At 47.1% G+C, this 8936-nt stretch overlaps 1 pseudogene; it reads left to right on the top strand.

The window, feature by feature from the left end:
• LOC109379899 (60S ribosomal protein L15 pseudogene) overlaps positions 1-1285 on the top strand; it is a 1856-nt pseudogene extending 571 nt beyond the window's left edge.
• The last annotated feature ends 7651 nt before the right edge of the window (positions 1286-8936 follow it).

Below are 8936 nucleotides of genomic sequence, written 5' to 3'. Positions count from 1 at the left end.
CAGTGGGTTGCCATGGGCTACCGTGTGTAGCCAGCAGCCAGCATGAGCGGCCAGCAGCCGCAGTGAGCGGCCGTCCAGAAGCCGGCAACTGATATGCCTCGCCCGGGAAGAGCGCAATGATGGTGCCAACTTGGGCCAGTAAAGCAATGTCCTCCACAACTAGATTGAAGAACAAAATGACAGCAACTTGTCTGTTCCCCTTCCCCCAATTCCCCAGCGCTGTTCCTATCCCCCCAATTCCCCAATAAAAATCTTTAAAAAAACACAAAACATGTTTATGTTTATGTGTGAAACTGAGTATAACAAAATTAAGTGGTAAACACATTCACCAAAACAACTCCTTGTTATCACCTAAGAGGTAAACAAGTCTAAGGAAAAGAGAATAAAAGCAGAACTCCAGGGCAATGCCATGAGCAGTCTCACTGGGCGCTATGGCTAAGACCCTTTGCGAGGTCCAAGCCCCGATGCTCCGGGACTCTCCGAAGTTCTTCCTTGCAAGACCAGCTGCCTCAGACCCGTCGTGGGCCCAGGCGTCTCTCCCGAACCAGGGACCTTCTCCATCTCCATTGACTCTGGGACTTGGTTCGTTATTAAATTCTATTCCATTCTGTATAACCCTCTGTGCTTACCAGAGTGTTGGCCTCTGGAGGGACATTGGTTCCCAAATAAAGCTGAGTTACTCACTCTATATGAACCTGTGTGTTGGGACTTTGTTCCCCACTCGCGTCACGAGTACCACGCAGGGACCTAGGGACCTGCTGAGGGGTTAATGTCCCCTTGACTTTCAGGAAGAGACTGAAATGTGGTGACTGCCTTTCCGGGTGCTTGTGACAAAGGCCAAGCAAGTTTATGTCATGTATCAGATACATGTGTGACATGGTGTCCGCAGACACCCAGTTCCTAAGTGTGCAACCTATGGCAAGCCTGCCCATCACGGTGTTAACCAGCTAAAGTTTGAAGCCTTCTGTCTGTTGCCCAGGAATGAACTGAATACCACCGTGGGGCTCTGAGAGTCCTGAATTCTTACTGGGTTGGTAAAAATTCCACATACAAATTCTTTAAAGTTATCCTCATTGATCCATTCCATAAAGCTATCCGACAGAATCCTGATACCCAGTGGATCACCAAACCAGTCCACAGGCACAGGGAGATGTGAGGGCTGACATCTGCATGCTGCAAGAGCCGTGGCCTTGGGAAGGGCCAGAGGTTCCACCATGCTATTGGTGGTTCTCGCCGTGCGGCTTGGAGAAGGTGCAACACTCGCCAGCTCCACCATTACTGCTAATATGAGTAATGTTTGTAAAACTCTTACCTAATAATCTAGGACAGACATGTTTGCTTAAAAGTGTTCTTTAATTTGTTTGTTAAAACTAGTTGTCTGTAGATTGTTTTCATGAATGCATTGTCAAATTATGAAAGTTTAGGCGCAATAATCACTTTAAGACTAAGCGATGATGTATCTTGTTTCTCATAAGATACTTTTGTCTTTGCTTTACCTTATTGGGGAGTTTATATGTCAGTGTTTAAAATGCTGTTTGGTATAATAGATGTTAAATTCTGTGAAAGAGGAGTACGTAACTAGCAAAAAAAAATTTTTTTAATGGTAGCTGAGGCTCAGAGGTGGGGGTGACTACTACCTAGGTCAGAAAGGTCATAGGAAGCTGAGCTGGGATTCAAACGCAGTACATCTGACTCTAAACCCCAAGGTACCATTCCAGAAGAAAAAGAAAGAAAAGAAAAGAAGGAAAAAAGAAAGAAAGGGAGAAAGGAAGAAAACAATGAAATGAGTGGTGGAGTAGTGGAAAGTGGAAAAGGAGCAGTGACTCCCTCCATTCAAGGAGCTCTTGATTGAGGGATTAAGGGGTAGTGAGAGGAGAGGCTCAGGAAAAGTGCTTGAGAGGTTTGACTTAGTTCCCGAAAGCAGCTTTGTCTTCCTTCCAGGTACTGGAATGTGTGGTTCTTCCTGAGGCAGGCCCCCTGACGTCACAGCTGGACCCTCTCCACCCCCTCTCCTCCCACAGAAGGAAGGCCCTCCCACCCCATTCTCCAGAAACAGAAAATGCAGGTAACCTGGAGCCCGAGGCGTTGGGACCAGCTAGATAGGTGGTGCTGGTATCTGACGTCACTCCTAGAGCCTGGATTCAGCTCTGGGAAACCCCCAAGGGCCAGCAGGACAGCTTAGTGCAGTTTCCTTTTTCCCCTGTAGGATTTCAGCTCTTAAGCGCTCACCTTTCGAAACCCCAGAAATAGGCATCACCCTGGGTCTGAATTAGGGTAGGACAAGGAAACCAAGGGCTGGGGAAAACCACAGTAACTCCCTTGGCCAGCCCTCCTGGTCCATTTTGAGAATTTGACCACAGGCAGCCTGGAGAAAGAGAATGGGCTTTGGGTTCAGACCACAAAGCATGATCTAGAGCCACACTGACTTGTCACGTGACCTTGGGCAAGTCCTGTGCTAGTTCTTAGTATCCCAAACTATAAAGTGAAAGAGAGGTATTGGACTCCACTTCCAAACGCAGCACATGGCCCTGTGCCATCTGAATCACCTGAGGAACATATTATATAGCCAGAGTCCCAAGTCTAGCTTGTTGCAAACCGAAGTTTGAATCTCTAGAAGCAGAGTCCAGAAATCTGTGTGTTTAAAAAGCTCCCCAAGTAATTCAGAGGTACAGCCATATTTGGTAATTACAGAACAAGATGCTCTGTAATTGACTTCAAACCAACCCTTTCTTCTCTAACAGAAAATTTCTCTGTGACCTTGCCATGTGTGTGCCTCTTTTTGGGCCTCAGAGTTTTTTTCCATCTGTAATTTGAGGGGGTTGGACTAGAATAGCTGATCTCCAAGGGCCCTTCCCTCGCTGCCAAGTTTGTGGTTCCAAACTTATGAATGAAATTTTAAACTTTAGGTCAGAGGCAGAATGACAAACAGCCACAGGCTGGGACAAACTGTCCCCGGGGTGCAAAGGAAGGGGGTGCCTCTGATTACTCGGTCACTTACGTCACTCCTTCACTGGGCCCACTGGGCCTGCGCTATGGGCAAGTGAGGACAACTGCTGGGGTCACTTTCTAGATCTACCCCCATGAATCTCTTGGGGAATGTCATCATACAGGCCTTTGGGCTGTGGAGCCCTGCTGGTATTCGAATCCGAGCCCTATTGTCTTGCTGGGTGACCAAGGGGGAGTTGCTTCATCTTGCTGAGTCTCAGTTTCCTGCTCCATAAAATGGGGATGAGAATAGTAACGATGTCATGGGCTGTCCTGAAGATGTAATGTGTGCTTACCCCACTGCCTGATGCACAGTTAGCATTCTGGAAACGTTAGCTACGTGAATTATTGTTATTTTTCTTCTCTTGCAATTGTGGGAGTGGCAATACCTGATTTCTTCGATTTAGGGCAAGGATCTAGGTACGTAGATATCAGAAAGAAGGAGCCCGGTGCCTGGCACATAGTAGGAGCTCAGTAAACGTGGCACCTTCTCTTCCTAATCCCACCCCACCCCCAAGGCTCCCCAACTGTCTCCCTTTCTTCCTTCTTCCTTCCCCAGGCTGCTTTACAGCCCTGCTCACATGATCCCTTTCAAGGAATGTTTGGTGAAAACACTTCAGAGGAGACACGTGTCTCAGGGACAGGTTATGCAACTCTGTGCTCACATTTTTTGGAAACTCCATGTGGGAGGCTAGTCTTTGGCTGCCTGTCCTCTGCATTAGTGACCATTCTGGGTTCTGGCCAGTGAGTTCCTCTCTTAGAAGGGAAACCGGGAGGGGGGGGGGGAGAGAGAGAGGTCGCCTGCCTGTTTTCTCCTCCAGGCTGAGAACTCTTTGTTAGCCAGACTGGTTTAAGAGCTGAGTGTGCCTCCAAGTTCAGGGAGGAATGTTTGCTGAGCACCCACTGTGCGCCAGACACTTATATTATCTCATTTAATCTCTAAAACAAGTTTGTGAATTGTAGATACACTATTCCCACTGCGCAGATGAGGAAACAGAGGCTCAGAGAAGGAAGTGACTCACTCAGTTCACAGCTGGGGTGTAGTTGGTCTTGCCCTTACCTAGACATTATTCCTGGCTCTGGCCTTGAAGGATTCAGGGCTTTATTTTAAGAAAAAAAGCTGTTTTCTTCAGCGGCCTTTTCATCATCATTCAGTCACTCAATCATTCATTTGATAAACATGCATTAAGCATTTACTATGTGCCAGGAACTGGTCTGGGTGGTACAGAGATACACAAATATAGTGAATAAAGAGAAACACTCTGACTCATAGTTTATATTGTCGCGGAGGAGACAGACAATAAACAAGTCAACCAACAATGTGAAATTTAGCATCAAGTAGGAAGAAGTGCTATGAGGGAAAATGGGGGTACGGGGATAGAAAACAAGGATAGCGAGAGGAATTACTTTAGAAATGGCAGTCAGCAAAGACCGCCCTGAAGAGGTGGCATTTTAAGCAGAGATTTGATTGACAGGAAGGATGGAGCCAGCTGAATACCCGAGAAAAACATTCCAGATAGAGGGAATTCAAGTGCAAAGCCCTGAGGCAGAAATGAGATGGGCATCTTCGAGAGATGGCAAGGAAGCCAGGGTGGCAGGAACTGAGTGAACAGAGTGGAGTGCTCAGCCATCAACCCTTGCCCAAGAATCCCCAGCTTACAGTTATCACCTTACAACACCCCTGAGAGATGGGGCAGTGGGGGTGGAGGTAGGTGGGAAGGATGGAAAGAGGGGGGAAGATTCATTCATTCACTCATCCAATATATATTTTTTGAGTGCTTACTAGATAGCACACACTGTGCTAGCCTCTGGGTTACGAAACATAGTCCCTCCCCTCAGGCAGCTTCTGATCTAGCAAGGCAGATAGACAATAAAGCAATAAAACAAATAATCGTATAAATCTAAAAGGTAGCGAGTGCTGTGAAGGAAGCAAGTAAAAGAATTTGGGTAGGAAAAGCATTTGGCCTCGGGGAGAGGTCTCTCTGAGGAAGTAGCATGAAAGTAGTAAATCTGAAAGATGAGTGAAGTTAGCTAGGGCAAGGGTGTGCCAGGCAAAGGAGACAGAACCTTTGTAACATCCCTGGTGTCATCACATGATGACCGTCATTTATTGGAGGAGAAAACAGTGACCCAAGGCATGGGGCGTGAATTGCCCGTGTCAGAAATCAAATGGCCGGCCAACGCTTCAACCGAGGCTCTTTTCCTCCTTATCCTGTTGTACTAACAGCGTTTGCTGTCTGCAAAGGGCAGGTTCTGAGTTCTGGGGCATCTGGAAGATAATTGCACTATGTCCACCTTGACCAGGTGCTGGATGGAGGCTGGGGGAAAGGACCTCAAGGGAGCAGGAATAGTTGGGAGGAAAAGGCAAGTGCAGCTGAATGATTGGTAAAGTAAGGGGATGGGCTGAGGTTCAAAGCGGCCTGCTCTCTGAACACAGCACTCGAGCCCTAGACGCTGAGGCATGTGAAGCGCATGGCGCTATGTTACCATATAAAAGAGCTCAGATGAACAATGATCTCTATCAAGGACTCAGAGGCAATAGGGTGTCAGGGAAAGAGCCCAGGGCTGGAAACCAAAGGGTCTGGGTTTAGATGAAGTTTTGTAACCCGGACAACTCACTTCACCCCTCTGAGCTTTAGTTTCCTCAACTGTATACTGGTTGTAATAACATCAGCCCTGGTTACCCTCTGAGACTGCCTGGGGTGTGTAAATGTAATCACCCAGATGAAACCTCTTCGAGGAACCCTATAGCGCTCTGTGAATGGTTGGAATTGTTCTTATCTATGTCTTTTTCCAGCTATCAGAACGAACGGGGGACTGCCAGGAAAACATGAGCTAAGTATGCAGGAGGTTTCCAGGGACAAATCTCTCCACCTCTTTTCCAGTATCTTCTTCTCTGCTCCTTTGGGAACAGGACACTCCAACAATGTTTTTGTGGGGAGAACAGGAATCCGAGCCATACACTCAGTGGGACAACACAGTGAGACAGAATCAAAGAAACTGGATTTAAATCTTGTATTAGTCAGCTATTGCTGCATAACACACAGCCCCCAAATCTCAGTGGCAAACAGCAAGAGCAAATATTTCTGAATCATGGGTTTGCGGGTCAGCTGGGCAGCTTTATTGTCGTTTCTCCCCTCTGAACCTGTGTTCTCAGCTGTAAAATACAAATAATACTATCAACTTCACAGGCTCAATGTGAACATGATGTTCAACACTCCCATTTAACTAAACATACCCTCTGCTCAGGGTGTGTTAGAAGCTAGATGATGTTCACCTTCTAGGCCAACTAGTAATCCAAGAAATGATCTGACCTGAAAGCTCTCACTCTAGGAGACAATGAAGGCCACTGGCCAAACCACTCAGACTGGCTGTCCCCCAAATTCAGACTAGAAGAGAGAGCCAGTCAGTCAAAGAGTGAGAGGTACACACATCCAGTAAGAAGACATGCCCTCAAATAAAAAGACCTCACAGGCTTCAAAAGCTGGAGAGAAGTCTGCCAGCCCCTGGAAGCATCTCAGTTCTTGATGTCTTTCTTTCTGTTTTAGTCTTTAGCCCTCCTACATCCTTCTAAAAACCCCTAAGCCCTTTTTTCTTAAGGAGTCCTGAGTGAGCTATGGAGCCTTACAATTACAAGAGCTGCACTGACACAGAAAAGATACACAGAAAGTTGCCAGCCTAGAGCTTGGCCTATAGTCTGCAGCCACTGTTGTTCATTAATCAGGAAGCTGTTTAAGAGCGTGGACAAAGTCTCATTCACCAGGATTTTTCAAAAGGCCTCTTACAAGGTCTGACAATTAAGTTCGCGAACTCATCCTAGAAAAACTGCTGCATACCTCACTGCTGAATATCACTACGGTCACCTTCGAAGTACTCCTCTTAGGAAGCTATGCACCGATGCCAGCGCCTAGTTCACCCTTCAAAGCAATTTTGGAACTCTTTCTGGAATGGCCATCAGAGCTGTCATTGTATTACCCTTGATGTCCTGAATGTCATCAAAATGTCTTCCTTTCAATATTTCCTTTATCTTTGGGTAAAGAAAGAAGTCATTGGGGCCAGGTCAGGCGAGTAGGGAGGGTTTTCCAGGACAGTTATTTGTTCACTGGCTAAAAACTCCCTCACAGACAGTGCCGTGTGAGCTGCTGCGTTGTCGTGATGCAAGAGCCACGAATTGTTGGTGAAAAGTTCAGTTCGTCTTTTTCATGCAGCCTTTTCAGCACTTCCAAATAGTAAACTTGGTTAACTGTCTGTCCAGTTGGTACAAATTCATAATGAATAATCCCTCTGATATCAATAAAGGTTAGCAACATCATGGCAGCAAGTTTGCGAACTTAATTGTCAGGCCTGCTACATCTGGTGGGGAAACGGATGATACACAAATAAAGGGATAAATATGTGTTGTCAGGTAAGGAAAGTGTTGAAAAAAATAAAGAAAAGCAAACAGAAAGAGTGATTGGAGGGGGCGAGGGTTATTTTTAGAATTCTTTAGAATGCTTCTGGTGGGTGCTGACTCACTGTGTGGACCTTGGTTTGCCTGTCTGACGATGGGTTTGCCTATCTGTTAGATGGAAAGGTTTGGGAACACTGAATCCAATGTTCCCAGTTTTTGTGGTTATGCAAGGCAGTGGCTGGACATTCCACAGCCTCTGGAAGATCGAGGCTGTCATTATCTGGAACTGGAGAGAGATTTGCATGGTGAGGAAGACTGGAGAGGATTGGTGACATTCTGCGAGAGAGAGCCCCACACCCACTCTCTCAGCTGTTCTGAGAATAGTGACATGATTACCTGTTATTTGCTTTGTATGAGCAGCTGTTGGGGAGTGGGGGGATAGCTTGAGACTCAGAAGGAGACCTCTGTTACCATAAAAACCGGATAACATTGAGGAGCTAGGCACTGTGCTGAGCACCAAACTCTCCACACTCATGATGTAACAACTGTAATGACTCCCAAGTTACAAATGAGGGAACTGAGGCACAGAGCAGTCAAGTGTCCTGCCCCAGGTAACACAGCTGGTATTACAGCCCAGATTCTTCTGCCCTGAAGCCTGTGCTCTTAACCTGTAACTCTAACATAAATGAGAAAGGGATGGGTGCCCAAAGAGAGGTACAGATGGAGCACTAGAGGTCTCAGAGGAAAGAGAGATGGGAGTTAGACGGAGAGGTGAGGGAGTTGAGAAGGCTTCCAGGAGCAGGAGGCATGTGAGCTGGGTCATTAGGGACAGGATTGGATGTGGCTTCTTGGGCTTGGTGTCTCTGGTGCTCCAGCTGTGTGCTCTGGCCTAGGAGGTCTGGGAAGCGGGTGGGGGGATGGCCTCACATTTTTGTAGGCCCAGGTCTTAGCTCCTTTTGGAGCTGTGTGTGAGGTAGGTGCCTGTCGACTCCCCGAATCATTTCTCTGTCTGAAAGGAAACTGGGAGGGAGGATCTCCCCCAGAATCACTCCATCTCAGGGGTAGAGAATAAGGAAGGGGTGGTGGAACCAACGTAGGAGGGCATATACTATGTACCCGGCACTTCATCTTATTTCATCCTTCTAATTACCTTAAGAGGTAGGTCTTTTAACCCTATTTTACCGAGAAGCAACGTGACTCTCAAAGTTTCCTCCAACTGGCAAGTGCTGGAACCAGGATTTTTTGTTTTTTTAAGATTTTATTGGGAATTGGGGGAGGGGAACAGCGTTGGGGAATTGGGCAAGGGGAACAGACAAGTTGCTGTCCTTTTGTTCTTCAGTCTAGTTGTGGAGGACGTCACTTCACTGGCCCATGTTGGTATTATCATTGTGCTTTTCCCGGATGAGGCAGATCGGTCGCCGGCTACTGGACAGCCACTCACGGCAGCTCTTGGCAGCTCACGCTGGCTGCTGGCTACACAAGGTAGCTTATGGCAGCCCAGCTCCAGGTTGAGCTGTTGTTCACCATCTTAGCTGTAGAGGGCAGTGTCACTGGCCCTCAT

This window comes from Hipposideros armiger, unplaced genomic scaffold (assembly GCF_001890085.2).
Source record: "Hipposideros armiger isolate ML-2016 unplaced genomic scaffold, ASM189008v1 scaffold_31, whole genome shotgun sequence".
NCBI classification, from domain to species: Eukaryota; Metazoa; Chordata; class Mammalia; order Chiroptera; family Hipposideridae; genus Hipposideros; species Hipposideros armiger.
This window is presented reverse-complemented; position numbering and strand designations above follow the sequence as displayed.